The sequence below is a fragment of the Lissotriton helveticus genome, chromosome 7 (assembly GCF_964261635.1).
Source record: "Lissotriton helveticus chromosome 7, aLisHel1.1, whole genome shotgun sequence".
Classification (NCBI taxonomy): domain Eukaryota; kingdom Metazoa; phylum Chordata; class Amphibia; order Caudata; family Salamandridae; genus Lissotriton; species Lissotriton helveticus.
The window spans coordinates 981,973,008-981,989,913 of NC_136068.1; the positions used below are offsets into that span (position 1 = coordinate 981,973,008).

The 16,906-nt window shown below is 46.8% G+C and overlaps 1 protein-coding gene across 1 annotated transcript in view; it reads left to right on the forward strand.

The window, feature by feature from the left end:
- Positions 1 to 16,906, forward strand: part of SYNPO (synaptopodin) — a 185,422-nt gene that overhangs the window by 40,464 nt on the left and 128,052 nt on the right. The window lies entirely within an intron of this gene.

Here is a 16,906-nt window from a genome sequence, read left to right on the forward strand (position 1 = left end):
GGGATCAGGGGGAGGCGAAGGGGGAGGTTAAGGTAAGAATGGGGAATAACTTGAGGATGCTTTCCACATGTTTTGAACCACATATTTATACTATTATTTCCAACCTGTTTACCCAGACAAATTCCTTCAGGCAATACTGGAAGACATTTCCAAGGGAAATGCCATCAGGTTTGAGATCAAATTTTACTGAACTTAGAGTCTGGGATCGGACACAAATACCAGGCAACTCAAATAAGGCCCAAAAAGTTACCAGCCCTCCCCTAAAGACTTGCCACTCTATTCAATTTGTAAGTGGAATGATGCACGCGGAAATATGGAAGTCCACAAATTCTCGGTTTTATTCCCAAAAATTTGTATTCTTCTTTAATTCATAAAAGCATTTTTTCCATACATAAGAACATCCAGCCAACGCGTTTCATTCAAATATGTTTATGAGCTTCATCAGGGCTGAAAATAATATATTGAAAAACATGGTTAAAAAATCATATACAGACAAAAGGAAATCACAGACAGTACAACATTATTAAAAAAAAAGACCCAAGCAGGTCACACCACCATGAACAGAAGTACACTAAAACATGACATACATTATTATGTAATGAGACAACAGAAACTGACAATACATTGATAAATAACACAACATAAAACATTACTTATTGGGGCCGATTATGATGTGGCTGGTAAGGCTCCGACCGACGGTTGGAGCCTTCCCACCTGCATCGTAATCGGCCGCTCGGTTTCCTTTCCGACCGCCTCATTACGATGGTGGCATTCGGAAAGGAAACCATCCTGTCATTCAGGTAGCTTCTGACGGGCTCGGAAAGCTCATCAGCCAGTTGGAATGTGGCAAGTATTCTCAAGGACGGATCTTTCCGCCCTTGAGATTACGATGACGGTTTCCGACATGGTTTCCATGCCGGCCTGTCCGGCATGGAAACCATGTTGGAAAGCGTCTTCGGGAGCCCCCAGCAGGGCCCCCTTGAGTGCACGACCTCAGGTTTGAGGCCAAGGGGGCACCTATGGTGCACCCCAGTTGACCTCTGCCCCTTGTGGCAGGCACCTTGAGGTGCCTGCCACGGGGTGCAGGGATGAACCACACCTCCCATTTTACTATGGGAGCATGCATTACGGCCGGTTTACGGCCCGAATGCATGCTCCCATAGTACAATATAGAAATGCGATCGAACAGTGTTCGGTCGCATCCTAATCAGGCAGTCGGGACTGCCGACTGGGTGTCAGTAAGTCCCATGACCCATGCAGTGTCTGGCGGAAGAGATTCTGCCTGACATCGTAATGACCCCCATTGTATCCATGGGTACAGGAGAGGATAACCTACGGGAGCACATGTATATTAAGGGCCCCTCCAAAAATGTATATATACACCCGGGACTTGCAGACATGACATACATTATTGTTTAATGAGACACCAGAAACTGACAGTAGGCATTAGGCATCCCTCAATCACATGGGGATCCATACATTGGTTGTATGTAAATCTTGTTACATTGATTTAACAATTTTAGGAGATTGATGATCCATACTGATGGCTTGCTCTAAAACATTATAAACATTTTCTCACATGGCGGTCACTTTGAGCTTACGCCTTTGCAATGCCAGCTTAGGCATGTGGTCTCTGATGTGAATAAACACATTCTTTATTGAAACCTGCAGAATGTGTTTTTGGTGACTAATACCAATGACAGTAATTTTACTGTTTTGTACATGCTACAGACTGTGAATGAGTTCGGTGTGAACCACTGTCACTTGTTTGAGTCAAGAAGACGTGCGCCACTCTGCAGGGATTCCATACTGCTACTAGCTGAGTCCAAGACATCAGGGACACATTTTAAAACCGTACTCGTAAAATATGATCATACCAGGCCGCTGTTAGCCAGTTAATGGTAATTGAATTCACATATAACAGCCAGTTCTCTTTGCTGTCAGCAAAAATGACATTTCCCGTCAAGCACATCTTCTACCCATTGCAGTCGCGGCCGGCATTAATCGCTGGTATGGGGGGGGGGAGGGGCGGTGAGGTGGTGGTGGTGGGGGGGCAATTTAATAATAAATAAAAAACGTACCTGTCCGCCTGCCAGGTCCCACGTTTTCTTGGCTCCTGCTCTACTTCCTCCGGCAGAAACACGAAGCAGGCACTCACCCTCTCCTCCCCTACGCCAATCACATCGCTGCAACAGTAATGTTGTGATTGGTGGGGACGCCGCCCAGCCAGGAGCTTACGGGGAGGCCATTTTCTCCTTGTAGGCTGCATTGCAGCCTGCATGGAGAAAGAGCAGAGTGCGCATGACTGGTTTGGGCGGCCTAGAGGGCCGACCAAACAGTCATTGTGTCCACAGGAGTGGGCACACCACTCCTCCCCTGCTCGCAAAGCATCCCCAACCCACCCGCCCGCCCACAGCTGAACATAAAATGGTAATAACGGGACGTTATTATTATTTTATGTTTCTGTTTCTCGCACTACGAGAAAGCAGTGGGCAACGCTCCTCCGCCCTAGTGGAGCCTCCCCTGACCCATTGCAAACTTTTTTTTGGCACTGAAGAGACCATCTAGCCCGACTGCTAGGTATTCTACTGGGACTCCGTCCTTTGCCAGTGCTGAACAATTAGCCAGCATTCTGTAGTCTATGGTGGGAAAGATGCAACAGGACAACTTACAGGCCCTCACTGTTATAATTACTATTAGTTTAAATAATTACTAAATTTGCATTTGAAGATTCATGCCACTGGCTCTACTACCACAATCCGTTATCTGATTTTCAACCACTCTAGCCTTGATCAAGAAGACCAGATCCTCTCCTCCTCCTAGTGACCCCTTTACTCAAGTAGCCAAAATCATCTGCCCCAAATATTTCACACCAAAAACTGCCTCTTGAGATCCAGCATGGAGTGGTCGTCCCTTTCTGGATAAGCCATTTTTAGACACCAGACCACCAAAAAATGATTGCCCGGTACCCTAGCTCTACTATGTGGCTAAATCTGTGAGGGGTTAACTCCAAGTTAGAATTCCTTTAATGAGCTCAGGGTGACAGTGTATGGGGACGGTGGCAATGCTGGGATGCTGGTAGATGATTGGGCTGCATGGGACACCATCGACCAGCCTAGAGGAGTGTGCCAGCACCCAGTCCCCCCCCCCCTGCAGACAAGGTCAGCTCTTGCTCTTCCTCCACACTTTTTTTGATCCTCACCCAACCTCAAGCCCTCGGGGTTCTCCCCTTGTGCACCTTCTCTTTAATCTTGTTCTCCTTCTCATCTCTGCCTTAAATCATTCTTTTGATGACGTTTTTAACCCATGCACATGACATGCATGCAATGTTATAACTCGTGCAAGACGCAGCCACCCCACAATTAAAGTCACACTTGCTGGTCATCGACAGTGGACGCAGCTGGCCTGGCTCACGCTTATTGCAAGTACAGCAGAGTCGAGTCCTTCCAAAATCGTCCAGTGAATATCACTCACGAGCTATGTGAAGAAAGCCGGAATCATGGCGGCTTCCAGCAACAGTGATCAGGACTATCGGAGTCTTTCTGGATTCCTTACCGCCTGTGGTGCCAGATTAGTGCTGCTGTCCAGTCATATTCTATAACCTCTGGGGGAATTGTTGCAGTGTTTGTGTCATTCCCGAGTTGAGTGTATGCCCTGACACTGATATGGTTTCTGATAGGATATGGCTTCTCGTATGTCCTGCATTTAGGTTTGCTGATTCTATCTGCTCTCGAGGCTGCATCAATGCTTGTTGAAGAACTAATGCTTTACATGTTTTGGAGGGCCTGGATGCTGTCATTTTGCTGCTATGGTTTTCAAAACTTCTTTTACGCCCCTTTGCCCCTTTACATTTTTTCTTTGGCGTCTTAAGTTGCGTCCACTGCATTGAAATGGTAAATAAAAACATAATTAGAACAGCAGCCCCTATCAAGCCGTAAGCATGCGTATATGCGTGGCGAGGCGTGCTCTCAAGCATACGTCATCACGGTGGTCTGTCATATTGCCCTGACTTATATGTGCACATGTGTCCGTCTGTACCATGCCCTGATTTTTCACTTTGTAATTTGTTTTAACTAATACTACGCAGCATTGGCTAAATATTGGCAAAACCAATAGGTCGAAAATTTGACACCTACATGCTTTCCCAATTCTTGATGGCTTTCCTTATAACTGAACACAGATGATAACCCCCAAGAGAGTGGCGGCTGTTAACAGTGAATGGTCTAAATCCAAACATACCAGGGCCCCTGATTTCGCTTCTCATGCAGTTTGTGTATGTATGCATGGTCTCCGGATTTACTCTTTCCATGAGGTGACATAGCATGCGCTCAGTCGAGCGCTGATTAGCATTCTGATGGCGCTTGTGTCGGGTGAGCTGCCCTTTGAAGCTCAGTCAGATAGTAGCTGCTCAGCAGCAGGCCTGTCATCATGCAGCTAATGGAATTATCCTGCTAGTGATCCCAGGGTGTCTGTTGTTTACAAGGGCAGAACATCTGGCTCGGGAGGCACCCTAGAGCTCCCCTGAGAGGGACTTGACCCTGTTCCCCTCAACACCTCTGACCAGCCTTATACCAAAGATAGAGGCAGAAAAGCACTCGGTGGTCGTGGAACCTTAACCCCCCCTTGGTATAAAGACAGATTGCGTGTTCCCTACAGTGGAAAGAGTTGGATTGAATTGGATCATTGCCCCCACCACCCCCTAGATTCTTGCCCCTTCCTGTGTTCCAAGGGAAGAGGGCACCCCGGATAGACTCCGTGGGCACAAAGTTCACCTTCCATTGCACAATGTATTTCATATTTAAGTCCCAAATGAGTGCGTACTCATATGGAAGTGTGTTGAAGTTGGAAAATGCTACCACAATGAACTTTACACTGCTCCAGATAAATCCTATGGGATGCCCTGCGCCATCTCTTCGCGGTCACTCTTAACTGAGGGGTGAATTAAATACTTATTATCTGCTGCCATTTTGTGTGTCTGCGATGGCGACCCCGACCCATAAAATAAAGTAACAGGGCTCCTACAAGTGCAGCCTGACCTCTGCTGACTTCTGAAACGTAATAATTTTCGTGGGAGTCGTGATCCTCTGCAGATTGTGGTGTTCCCCTCCTGTTCCTATCAGTAGCGGCTCCTACGGGGCAGCAGTGGAGGGGCAGGAAGTGGGGGGAGGAGGGTTTAAAAAAAAAGGTGGGAAAAAAGAAAATTAAACTAACCTTATTGGTGACCATCTCTCCTACGTCCTCCTTGCCATGGCGCAGGAACCAGGAAGCACACAGGCTCTCAGACTCCCTTAGCCAATCTCAACACAGCTATCGGGTTCAGCACTGATATAGGCACCGGGGGCCTGTGCATGTTCTCCACCCAGGCTGTACATTACAGCCGCTGGACAGCATGCAAAGTACTCATGACTGTTTGGCCAGCCCAAGACGGTTTGCCAAACCGTCATGCGCATTTGGACAGTGCCTACCACTCCTCCCCTGCTCTGTGGGCAACCCAGCCCCCCGCACCTATAGAGCCACTAGGGAAAAATAGAATGATAATAACATCGCATTATTATCATTTTATTTTTCTTAAGGGGTGACACTCCTCCGCCTTAGCGGAGGAGGCCCCCCCGGATCCTATACTATCAGACAAATGTGCCACCCACCAAGGTTTAACTCTTTTCGTGCTTTTACAAGGGCTCATATGTCCCCCTTACATTCACCTTGGTGCGGTGCTCCATGCATTTACAAGAGCTCAGATCCCCCCATGCACTCATATGGGCTCACCATGCACTCACCTTTCTGCATGCACTAACATAGGTAAACCTCTCGCCCTTCATTCACACAGACACATATAAGCATACCACTCACCATGCATGAACATCAGCTCACCTCTCGCCCGGCACTCACAGAGGCACACCTGCATTCACAAGGTCTGATGTGCATTCACAGAGGTCCCTCTTTCAGACGGCTCAGCTGTCACTCTGCACCCACGTGGACTCAAACTTCACTCGGCACTCAGACAGGTACATCACTCACCCTACGCTCAGACGGGCTCACCTCTCGCCCTGCAGTCACCACTTCAGCTCTCGCCGTACACACTCACACGTCACACCGCCACACATCTGAATCTGCAATCGCAGTCACACCTCTCACATTGCATTCACAGTCACACCTCAGCCTCCACTCACAGTCACATCACTCTCCCAGCACTCTCACCTGGCGCTCGCAGTCACACCTCTCACATTCACAGTCACACCTCAGCCTCCACTCACAGTCACATCACTCTCCCAGCACTCTCACCTGGCGCTCGCAGTCACACCTCTCACCCTGCACTTACCAGCACTCCTCTCGCCCTGCACTTAGTCACACCTCTCACCCTGCACTCAGTCGCACATCTCACCCTGCACTCACAGTCACATCTCTTGGAGCGCGCACGTGCGCGCACACGCCTCCATAGACGCTCTTTAGAGCAGTGGAATAAACGGTTTGTAACGTTGACGGTGGTTTGGTTTCCACGCGGAGCAGCTGGATCTGTTCGAAGTGAAGTAACCCCTCACAGGATTAATAGCCTGGGATTTCTTCTAACAGCGCCGCCTTTTAGACAGCTGCTGCCCCGATAGCTGCTCCGATGAAAGCATTCTTGGGCCTGGCACTTTCATTCTCTATCACTCTCTGCCCATCCGGCACATACGAAAGAAAGGGCACGCCTGGAAAGAGGGCGACATTGCAATGTCTAAGAAACACTGTAGGAAAGTGGCGCTTGTGCACGGAAGGTAGGAAACGCCAATGAAGTGCCCCTCACGCAAACGAACCAAACTGACGCAGTTTAATTGGTCACAGCTTGGCTAGCATTCACATTACTCTGTCAGTGACGAGGGAGTCTACCTTATTAGAGGCACCATGTTCTGCCACTGAAATTGAATTTCTCAACTTAGTGACGAGGCGGGGCCTTGTGAGGGCTGTCCAGGCCTGGTGGTAGGACGGCTTTAAAAACCTCAGGCCCCAGCCGCTGCAAATCAAGAGGAGAACACACCTCGTGGTTTCAGTGCGCAGCATGGAACTGGCCTCCCAGTCCACGCCCACCTTTTTATATACTCCCCCACGTCACTGGCAGGCCAACCCAAATGTACATGCAAGGCAGAGTGATGGCTGGCACCATCCAAGTAACCAACCCCCATCCCCAATGACATGTCCTTGCACATGAGGAGCATTAAATTCCATATCAACCATAACAAAGTTAGAACAACATAACTAACAGACTGATCACAAACAGTCCACTTATCATCACTCAAGTGCTGGGATGGGGAATTGCGCTTTCTCTAGAATGCACAGTCTTTTAGCCAAGGTGAAGGTACGCGATCGTCACTTAAATGGTATCTGGTGAGATGGCTCCGGCTCTCCTGTGCCACCTTTCTCGGGGACTCCATGGAGGGGACAATCAACGACAGAGGTCCGGTGACCCCCTCCAAGTGATTATGCCCTGAAGTCAACAGCGGTGGTGTTGGAGTTACTGTCCCCTCACGATTACCTGTTCCCATTGCTTAACTGTCCAACTATTTCACTCCGGCCTCGCAGGCTTGGAACACTAGATGTTTCTGTCAATCTCTTCTCCATTCTGCTAGGCCGTGACCATTATACCCTGTCAACTGACTCCTACCCACAGGTGATGCTCAAATGGTGGTCAGAACTTACTGCCGTGATACCTATCGTTGACAAACACCTGGTCTCCTACCTGTATGTCAGCTACCTGGGCTCTGCAGCTCATGCTTGCACATTGGTTAGTGCTTCTTCTCCGATGTAGTACCCGCCTGTCCTTAATGGCTGGCGGGGCCACTGTGGGTGGTGATGGATGGTATCATCGACCACCCGATCCACGAGAGCATGCCTGAGAGCCCATCTGGTGGTGGATGCGCGGTTTGGCTATACTCTTGCAAGAATGAATATATGGCCCATTCTAGAGGTTGGTAATTAGCATAAGCAATCCTAATGACTTTGAAAAGCGTTCTCATGAATTGCTCAAGTTCACTTATGACCTTCGGCCACCAAGGGGTGGGGGGGGGTCGCTTTCTTGTGCTTGATGTTCCAGGAATGCAAGTATGCCCCGAACTCATGACTGTAAAACGGTGGGCCATTATCAGTGTGTAGTTCTTTCAGCAGCCCATGAGTCGCCATCATTTTTTCCAGTTTAGTTTGGGAAGCTACAATCTCGACTTCTAGATATTTTGTATAGTCATCTATTAGAGCCATAGTGTAGCCCCCATCTGGGAGTGAGCCAAAAATTAAGGCCGGTGCATATTCACAGTGGCTGGGGGCCATCGTCTGTGATTACATGGGCTGGTGGATCTGGGGTCCCTGATACCTGGCACCACTGCACCATGGTTTACACCATTAGGTCCATTAGTGGGAACCAAATTATTCCTAAGACGATTCTTCGTTTTAACTACCCCTTGATGTCCTATGTGTACTAGCTGCACTACTCATTCAGTGAGGCTGCCAGGTATGACTATGTGCAGACTTTTCAATGGACACCCTTCGGCATCAGTTGCTACCTCTTGGCACACTTTGTAGAGCGACTCTGGTACCCACTTTGTATCCAGGGTCTTGTGTGCCCTGTGTTCTTTGAGTGGCGCCCATTTTCTGATCCATATCGTGGTTAGGGCTAGCCGGAGGCAGTCATCATCTCTGTCTCTGTGCGGATCTTGTCGAGTGATAGGGGAAGGGCTAGTACCATTTCACCACATATCTGATGTATTCTTCGGTGTCCTTGGCTTCTGCTGCTTCCGCTCATGTCGATTTTCTCTGGTGTTGTGACAGGTAGTGTGCAGGGTTATTTGACCCCAGCCGGTACTCCACATGGCAATTGTAGTCTTGGTGCTGGAGCTGGAGCATCCATTTCCAAATGCAGGCCGGTGTCTTAGAGGACGTGCCTCTGAATAGTGAGATTAGCTTCTTGTGATCCGTGATTAGGACAAAAGGATGCTCGTAGATGTAGAGGTGAAAATGCTGGTATGCACAATTAAAGCCTATTGCCTCCTTTGCAATTTGGGAGTACCTTTGCTCTGTCAGGGTCAGGGATCTGTTTAGTTGATGATACCCTGACCGGAGTTCATCCTTGGAGAACCAGCTTGCGCCACTCACCTGTCCAATGAGGTTGTCAATGGTGGGGGTGAGGTGATGTTCACAGTAAATGGGGACATTTGGCATCCTTGTGCATACACAGATGTGGACTTCGCCAGTCTGTTTCTGTTTCTTGGTCATGACTTGGGTAGGACCAGTGACTCTCTCAATGATCCCAGCTTTTTCAAACATGTACAGTGTGGCTTCCACCTTATGCTGTAGGTGGAACTTTATCCCACGATGGCTCAGGGCCACCGGCTGCATGGGCTTAACGATGTGTAACTTCACTACGTTGTTCTTCATGCACCCTATCCCTTCAGGCTTGAGAACTCAGCCAGGGTGTGGGCGAGTTCTTTGGTGTGTATCCCATATGTGAATTTGACCAGTTCAAGGGCTTCTGCTGTGCTGCTTCCCAGGAGCATGCCCTGCCCACCTTTAGTGATTTATACAGTGGTGTCTACCCACACGGTGTCATGTGCGATCTGGGTTTTGAAACCTCTTAGGATGGGTAGAGGTCTGCTCTGTCAATACACAAACACACAGCTCTTGGCCTGAGTCAGTGGATGTGGAGTGGGCAGAGCACTTAATGTTGATGGAGGCACCTGTGCTTATAGTTGCTGTCCCTGGGTCAGTCCCTACTTTCACAGGACACTGAGGCAGCGATCTGCGTGTATCAGTGGTGTCACCGACTGCGAACACAGAGTGTGCTCCATGGTGTCATCGTCCAGGTCTTCTACCTCCTGTGCACCTTTGATGACAGTCTTATCCGTCTCTTTGTTCTTCATTCCCTTTAACGACTTGCAAATTTTGGCTAAGTGGTTTTCCTTTCTGCATGCAGTGCATTTTCTCCCCCTCACCAGGCAGTCGGTTTGCTGGTGGGAGCACCTGCCCACAGTTCTCACGTGCTCTATTTGCTTTGTGAGTTCTTTTAGGTTTCTCTGGTGACTTCTTCGGTTGAATTGCGCTCACCAGTTCTGTATTGACTGTTCTATGTAATGCCTCCTTCATATGTGAGGCTCTCGCCTATGAGATTTCTTTCGACAGTCCCATTGTAAAGATGTCTTTCAGGAACTTTATGGACTTTTGGAGAATGTTCTCTCTCTACTTTGTCAACGCTCCATTGGATAATCTGACCCTGTATTTCTTCTTGTTCATCAAACTCACAGGTGTTGGATAGTTCTATCAGCTGGCTGTAGAATCTTTTGAGGGATCCATCCACCTCTTGCCGAGCTTGTCGTCATATAAACCGTTCGTAGTCCTGGTCCTGGGCATTGAGGGCTGCGACCAGGGTGTTGTATGTTTTGGGTGTTGCCTCTTTGAGCGTTTTGCATATCTTGTGAATTCCTTTTCCACCCAGGTGGAGTAAGAGTGCTCTTTTTCTCTCCACTTTCATGTTGGTGGTGTCGAAGTATAGCTCTAGGCGCTCAACCCAGACCCCCCATTTTGGTGCTTGCATAGACATCGCCCCTTCGATGAGGAAGGGCTCAATTTCAGGTACTCCCACCATGGTGAGGTGGCGAATAATCTGGCACTAAGACCTCATCTCACTCACCATTCCTGGATGCTACGGTATGTTGGCACTGCGGGTAGCCAGCTCTCTCAGATTGCTGATACCGGGAACTGGTGCGCAGTTCATTGTCAGGGACTGTTGCGAGGCAAAGCCAGCTGGGTGGGCACCTGCGCAGCTATGCAGAGCAACTTCCCAGTGGAGGATACACAGGCCATGAATGGGTCACTGAGAAGGTTAGATGCTGCCTGGTATGGACTCAGATGTGGGGAGGGGATGCCCGTAGCATGGACTCTACCACTTCAGCATGAATAATCATTAGATCACTGACAGAATATAGAGGACAAAATATTGTGTCAATGGAATTTCGTGTTAAAATATTGAGGATCATAATATCGAGAAGGTAAGTGCAAAGAGGGAAGTATAGTTCTTAACTCAACTTCTAAGTACCTTGAAGATAAAGATATTGTCAAGGTACATATACGTGGAGTTACGTCTAGTAAATCTTCGCATGCCCATAGACTCTTACCTTCACAATAGCCTTGTTTTCGATATTTCTGACATTATATTTTGTTCACATGATATTTTGGACTCGAACTTTTGTCCAAACACTCCAAGAATTCTGAAAGTAAAAAGTGATAGGGAGTGCTCTTATGGATTTCTTTAAATGATCCACCCATAATTAAAAAAAATCTATATTTACTCCTGCTTGACTGGTCTGTAAATGACAGTGTGCTACCACACCAGGCTTTGAGGTCTGGTCCTATCATTACAAAACTATGTGAATACATACATTAATTAACCAGACAGGACATACAGCTTCCCAAGACCCATAACTATGACCTGAGGGGTCAAGATACTGACCACTTCTGTTGCCCCTACTCCTAACTACAAGTTACGGAGGTCCAGGTCTTCCATGGCAACAGAAAATCTCAACCGCTCCCTCCAAAATTCAAAGAAATATTCATTTCCCCCTTTTCTACTTTTCCAGAGGATTTTGGTTGCGGTAAGTGCCACATTTCAATCTACTTCTGCTTCATGTCTTGCTACATTGAGCTATATTTTTGTATAGACGCCTTGCAACTTTAGACGTGACACTAATTGCTGTGAAGGCAAAGAGCTGAGTTCTTGCTTTAGCCTGTCCATTGGTTAAGATTAACTGCATTTTTGCTATAAACTGGGTGGGTTAATACCTCATGAACCAGGTAGGATAGAGACCTCAGCTTTTCATCAATACCATCATTTCATCCGATTTGTTAATCTTTGCATGCTCTCCTTAGACATATGAACTGTAGCTGGACATTGCAAGTTATTGACTATGATGATCTGTGTTACACTGGTTGTGTAAACCTTCCTTCGGCCCTCATGAATTAGGGGATTGGCTGCTTCACCACAGCTACCAGTGTTCCATACTTTTCATTGGGAACGTGTAGAGCCTGCCCAAGCACCGCACTCCTAGTGTATAGAATCCTGGACAGCAGAGAGCATGCACAGGAACACTCCATAGTGTCCCTACTAGCAACAGGATGTGCAGAAAAACCTAACATCATCAGGGAACTTTGTTTCACCTAATCTTACATTCAAAGAAACTTTGTTTCACCCACTGCCACATTTAAAGAAACTCTGTGTCACCCTGTGCTACTTTTAACGTAGGCCTGTGCCACATTGTGCAACTTTTAAAGTGACTCTCTGTGGTTCTGCTGTATTTAAAGTGACTGTGCTCCATTCAAAGTGACTCCCTGGGACCCTGTCCTACATTTACTGTTACTCTGTATCAACTCACTGTGACGGGGAAAGCATCGCTTTCTCTTGGCCCAAGTCTCTCCAAGAATTGAGACGCCTGCCCTTAAGTTTACATTAACCAATTCACTTCAATAGGCAGTTGGGTTCTGATTTTTGACCCGCCTGAGCTGAAGGCTTCCTGTTTTTACTAGGGATAATCATTGCAGCTATTCTATCTATGTACGTGTACATTAAGGTTGTAATAAAAAAAAAATTATATCTATGAATGGACGTTCACTTATAGAGATCGTGATAGCCAGGGGCATAGATTCGGGGTGGGATGGGGGGGTTACACCCTCCTCAGCCCAATTACAGCACCTAATAAATGTATTTTCTGCTAAATTGCTGTGTACGGTGCTTTTAGTCAGTTATGGTGATGTGTCTGTCCGATTTTACCAGAAATTTGAACATGCACACAAAGACGCACACACACACTCTGTTTTGAAAGTGTTAAAAAATGTTGGTTGGTTTACAAAATATTGTGCATTCCCTCAGTACCCAGCCAATCTGTATTCCTCTCCCTTTCCACTGTCCCTTAAACCGCTTTCATGCGCGCGCTTGTTGTATAATGTATTTTAACATTATATGCCTGCATAATTATTGAAAAACCATAAGCTCACCCCCCACACCCCGTCCACCCCACCCCCAGTTTTACTGAACAATCTACCCCCTGGTGACAGCATTTTATTAATTTGTGTATGGTACCAAGAAAGGCTCAAATTACAGTCATCCTAATTAAATGATAAATGTACTGTAACTCGTGTTGCCGTTCATATTACAATTACGAGTAGTGTGACAGGCCCCAAAGCCCTTCATTTGTACCATGGTAAATTTATAATAATGCAAAATGCATAGTAAATAATGGGACATGCATATATATGAGTTGTTATGTTTTATTTTCATGTTAATAATGGTAATTGGGTGCTATGTATTGCACTGAATACATGCCAACCCCTGTGGTGCTTTCAGTGTCCCCCTGTTAATACAATGAGGGGAAATCTTTCTTTTAGAAATAAGCACCCTCTTAGAGTAGGGATACTTCATCCTTTTTTGGCATGTGACATTAACCCTAGCAGCCCAGTTCATATGATCATTTCCATGATGAGGTGAGATGACAGACATTACCCGCAGAATGTCCTTACTCACATGCATGATGGCACAAGGAAAAGACTCAGGGATAAATGAACTTCCCCTAACTCAAGAACAATAAATAATCAACGTATTTGTTCATTTTGCACAGCAACCAACTAGTTCTGGGCCTCAAGCTTGAAATCCCAAAAGTAGACATCAAGCCCTAAGAAATATAGATGGTGAAGAAATTTGCATAGACAGTGTGGCTTATTTACAAGCCCATTGCACCGCCAGCAAAATGCGATGCAGCACGCGTGACAATTTTTTTGTATTTATTTAATTGTTTACTTACCTCCGTTCAACCATATTCCGGTGTTTACTACCCTCCACCCTGCCCCCCCGCACCACCTCACGCCCCACGCAACTCCCTCCACGGGCCGCTACTGGTGTTCCATGAGGGTTGCAGATTGGTGTTCCGACGCAACGTCCATGGAACTTGATGCATTACCAGATTTACAACATTTTGTACCCCTGGGAATGAGTCATAATCCTACTCCTCCCCAGGGGAGGCATAGGAATGGCGCAATGAGGAGAAATACCTTTATGACTCATTTTTTCCCCTTTCTATGAGATAAATGCAATTAATGGTTGTTTTTGTGCAGGAAGGTATCCCTTCCTGCACAAAAACAATCATCCCCGCGGCGCAGGCACCCATGTAAAATGACACATGGGTGCCTGCGCTGGCACATGGCAGTTAATTGTGCACCAGCACAGGGAAAAGAAGAGGGATGCAACGTATTGTTATTAATACGACGCATCCCTGTGCTTTGAAAATGACGTAGCACGGGGCAGCTAAATGGCCTGCGGGGCCGCTCTGCATCATTTCTTGTAGACGAGGCTCAATGTGCAACAGTATCACTTCATAATAAAAGAGTTTATCACAACCTTACTGCAACATTCTTTATTGTAATGTGGAGGTAAACATGTATCAAGGTACCTAATGCATGCATATACATTTACACTATATACTTTGCATATGTTCATATATAAACCATATGCAGGGAACCAAGAGAGGTTTATGATGTTTTGTTTTTATTGGTGCCCTGAAGAGGCCTCCTGACTGAGCATTATAAGAAACAAACCAGATATTATCCCAAATAGAAATGTGAAAAGAGCATTTTTCTCATGAAAATCTCACACATATTTTCGATCTATTGAGAAATTGGCATTAAGAATGACTCAAAATCGCAGTTTTTTTGTAATGAACACTTATTTGATGCTGTTAAAACCGGTGCTTTTCCAACAAGTAATGTGTTAGAGGAATGAGAAATCGCTCTGAATTGCAGCCTTATATATCTCAGCCCCTTCAGACATGCTGGTCACGCGTTCACAATTGTCTTCTGAAAGCAGGCATCTTTCAATACATGCACCTCCATCCAGTAAACAATGTGAAAGGACTAGGCCCAACCCTTGGGCCCTTATAGTGGGGACCAAGTCTCTTAAAGCCATATAACCAGGCGCATCTCCGCACGTCCTAAGGTTTGCTGGTCCTTAATTAGCCGTCCTGGTTGCTGATAAGTGACCTTAAACCACACATTACTGAAAGCCTCAAAATACACTGTAAAAGGAAAGGCTAGCATGGAGATAAGAAGAAAACAAAATAGGGAAAGAGGAACATAATGAGAAAGAGATGAAATACAAATATGAAAGTGAGAAAAGAAAAGGTATAAAGGGAAGTGTGCGAAGGAGATAGCACAGTGGGGTGAAATAAATATTAAATGAGATGAAGAAAGGCGAACAGACCCAGATAGAAGGACGGAGAAGGGAAGGAAAAAAGAATAAAGATGAAAGGATTCAGCGAGCGCACAAAAACCGAACAAATAGCCACATAGGTTTATTAGTACAGGAAGTTCCAGACGGAGGGGTTGGGTGGGGGAGGAGCCTCGTGGTCCCCAGTGCCAGCAGCCTCAGGCCCTACATATGGTGCCGTGACCCGAGAGGCCAGGAGCCCAGACAGGCCTGCTGTGACGGATGAAAGTCCAAAATAAAAGCATATGTCGTTTCAATGAATGACCCACCTGCGCCACCTCTTCTAAGTAACTCGGATATCTGCCCAGTCTGGTGGGACATGGAAAGGTGCCCCCTGCAGGCTGGGCGTGAAGATGCTTGTCAAAGGCACGGAAAGTTCCCCTTCTTCCACCCCCTTGTCAATAGTGATACGGTGTATGCCTGGGTCTGTACCTGCACAGTGAGAGGCTATTCCTTTTACATTGATTTCGTAGTATGTGGTTAAAATAAAATAGGTTTACAGCCGTAAACATCCGTATTATTGCTACACCCCAATGTACTATTGGGAAACGGCCAGCAGTAGAGTCTGTGTAAATTAAAAATGTATTCTTTCTGTGCCTGGTACAAACGCCAGCCTTGCCCAGCAGCACCCCAGGGAGCAGGCACGCACGCGCTCACAGTCACGCCCTCACGCGGCACACCTTTTCAATACGTCTCAATCATCACCCAATCAGCTCCTAGTACGCTAAACTCGGGCTGGCCTATCTGCGAGGTATTCAAGTTAATGTTGAGGTATTTAAGTTAATGTTCAGGGACCAGGAAGGGGCAACAGGCTGTGACTCGCACGTTAGTCGAAGCATTACCACCTTTTCTGAGAAGAAAAAAACTGGGATTGGATTCTTCATTTCAAAGAGGGGCAAATAGAACAGCACGGTTCGTTAAAAATAGTTTCTGGGTGCATTTGACCTGACCTGTACCTTATAAAAGCGAGTCATTTTGGTTCGCGTTTCGTTTTTTTCTTTCACCCGAGACTTGTTGATTGAAGAAAGTTTGGAGGCGAAGATGAAACATGAAGTGAGAGGTTTTTTTCATGGTGGGTGGGGGACCCCATCGCCCACTAAGATTCGGAAGTGATCATTTGTGATGTATTTTCTTTGTTTGCTCCTCTTAGAAAAGGTTCCATCCAGCCCCAAGAGATTGAATGGAGAGGATGGGCGCTTTTTCACAGACTGTGTCGCTCTGTGGAAGTCTGCATTGATGGGGAAGGGGGGAAGGGAACCGCTGCATGTGAAACCCCGGCGGGGGCATTACTTTCCACTTCAGGGAGGAAGGGGCCGACCCTGCAGGGATCAGCTGCAAAGAAGAGGGTGGGAGGAGGCAGTCTCCCGTTATTCCGCCCCAAGATCAGCTCCGCAGTTGTCAATTACAAAGATAAGAATGACGTCATATGAGAGGTAGGCGGCCCAACAAATTAACGGGAAGGGCCGAGCTCTAAAAGGTCATTCATGAGCCGAGCCAAGAAAATATTTGGCATGTAATTTCTTCAACAAGCATCATGCAAAAATATGGTATTGTGTCTTCAAAATAAAAAATTGTAATTCTTTAAGATGTAGATTCATGTGTACCCAATATGTGGCCTAGATTTTCATTATAGATGGA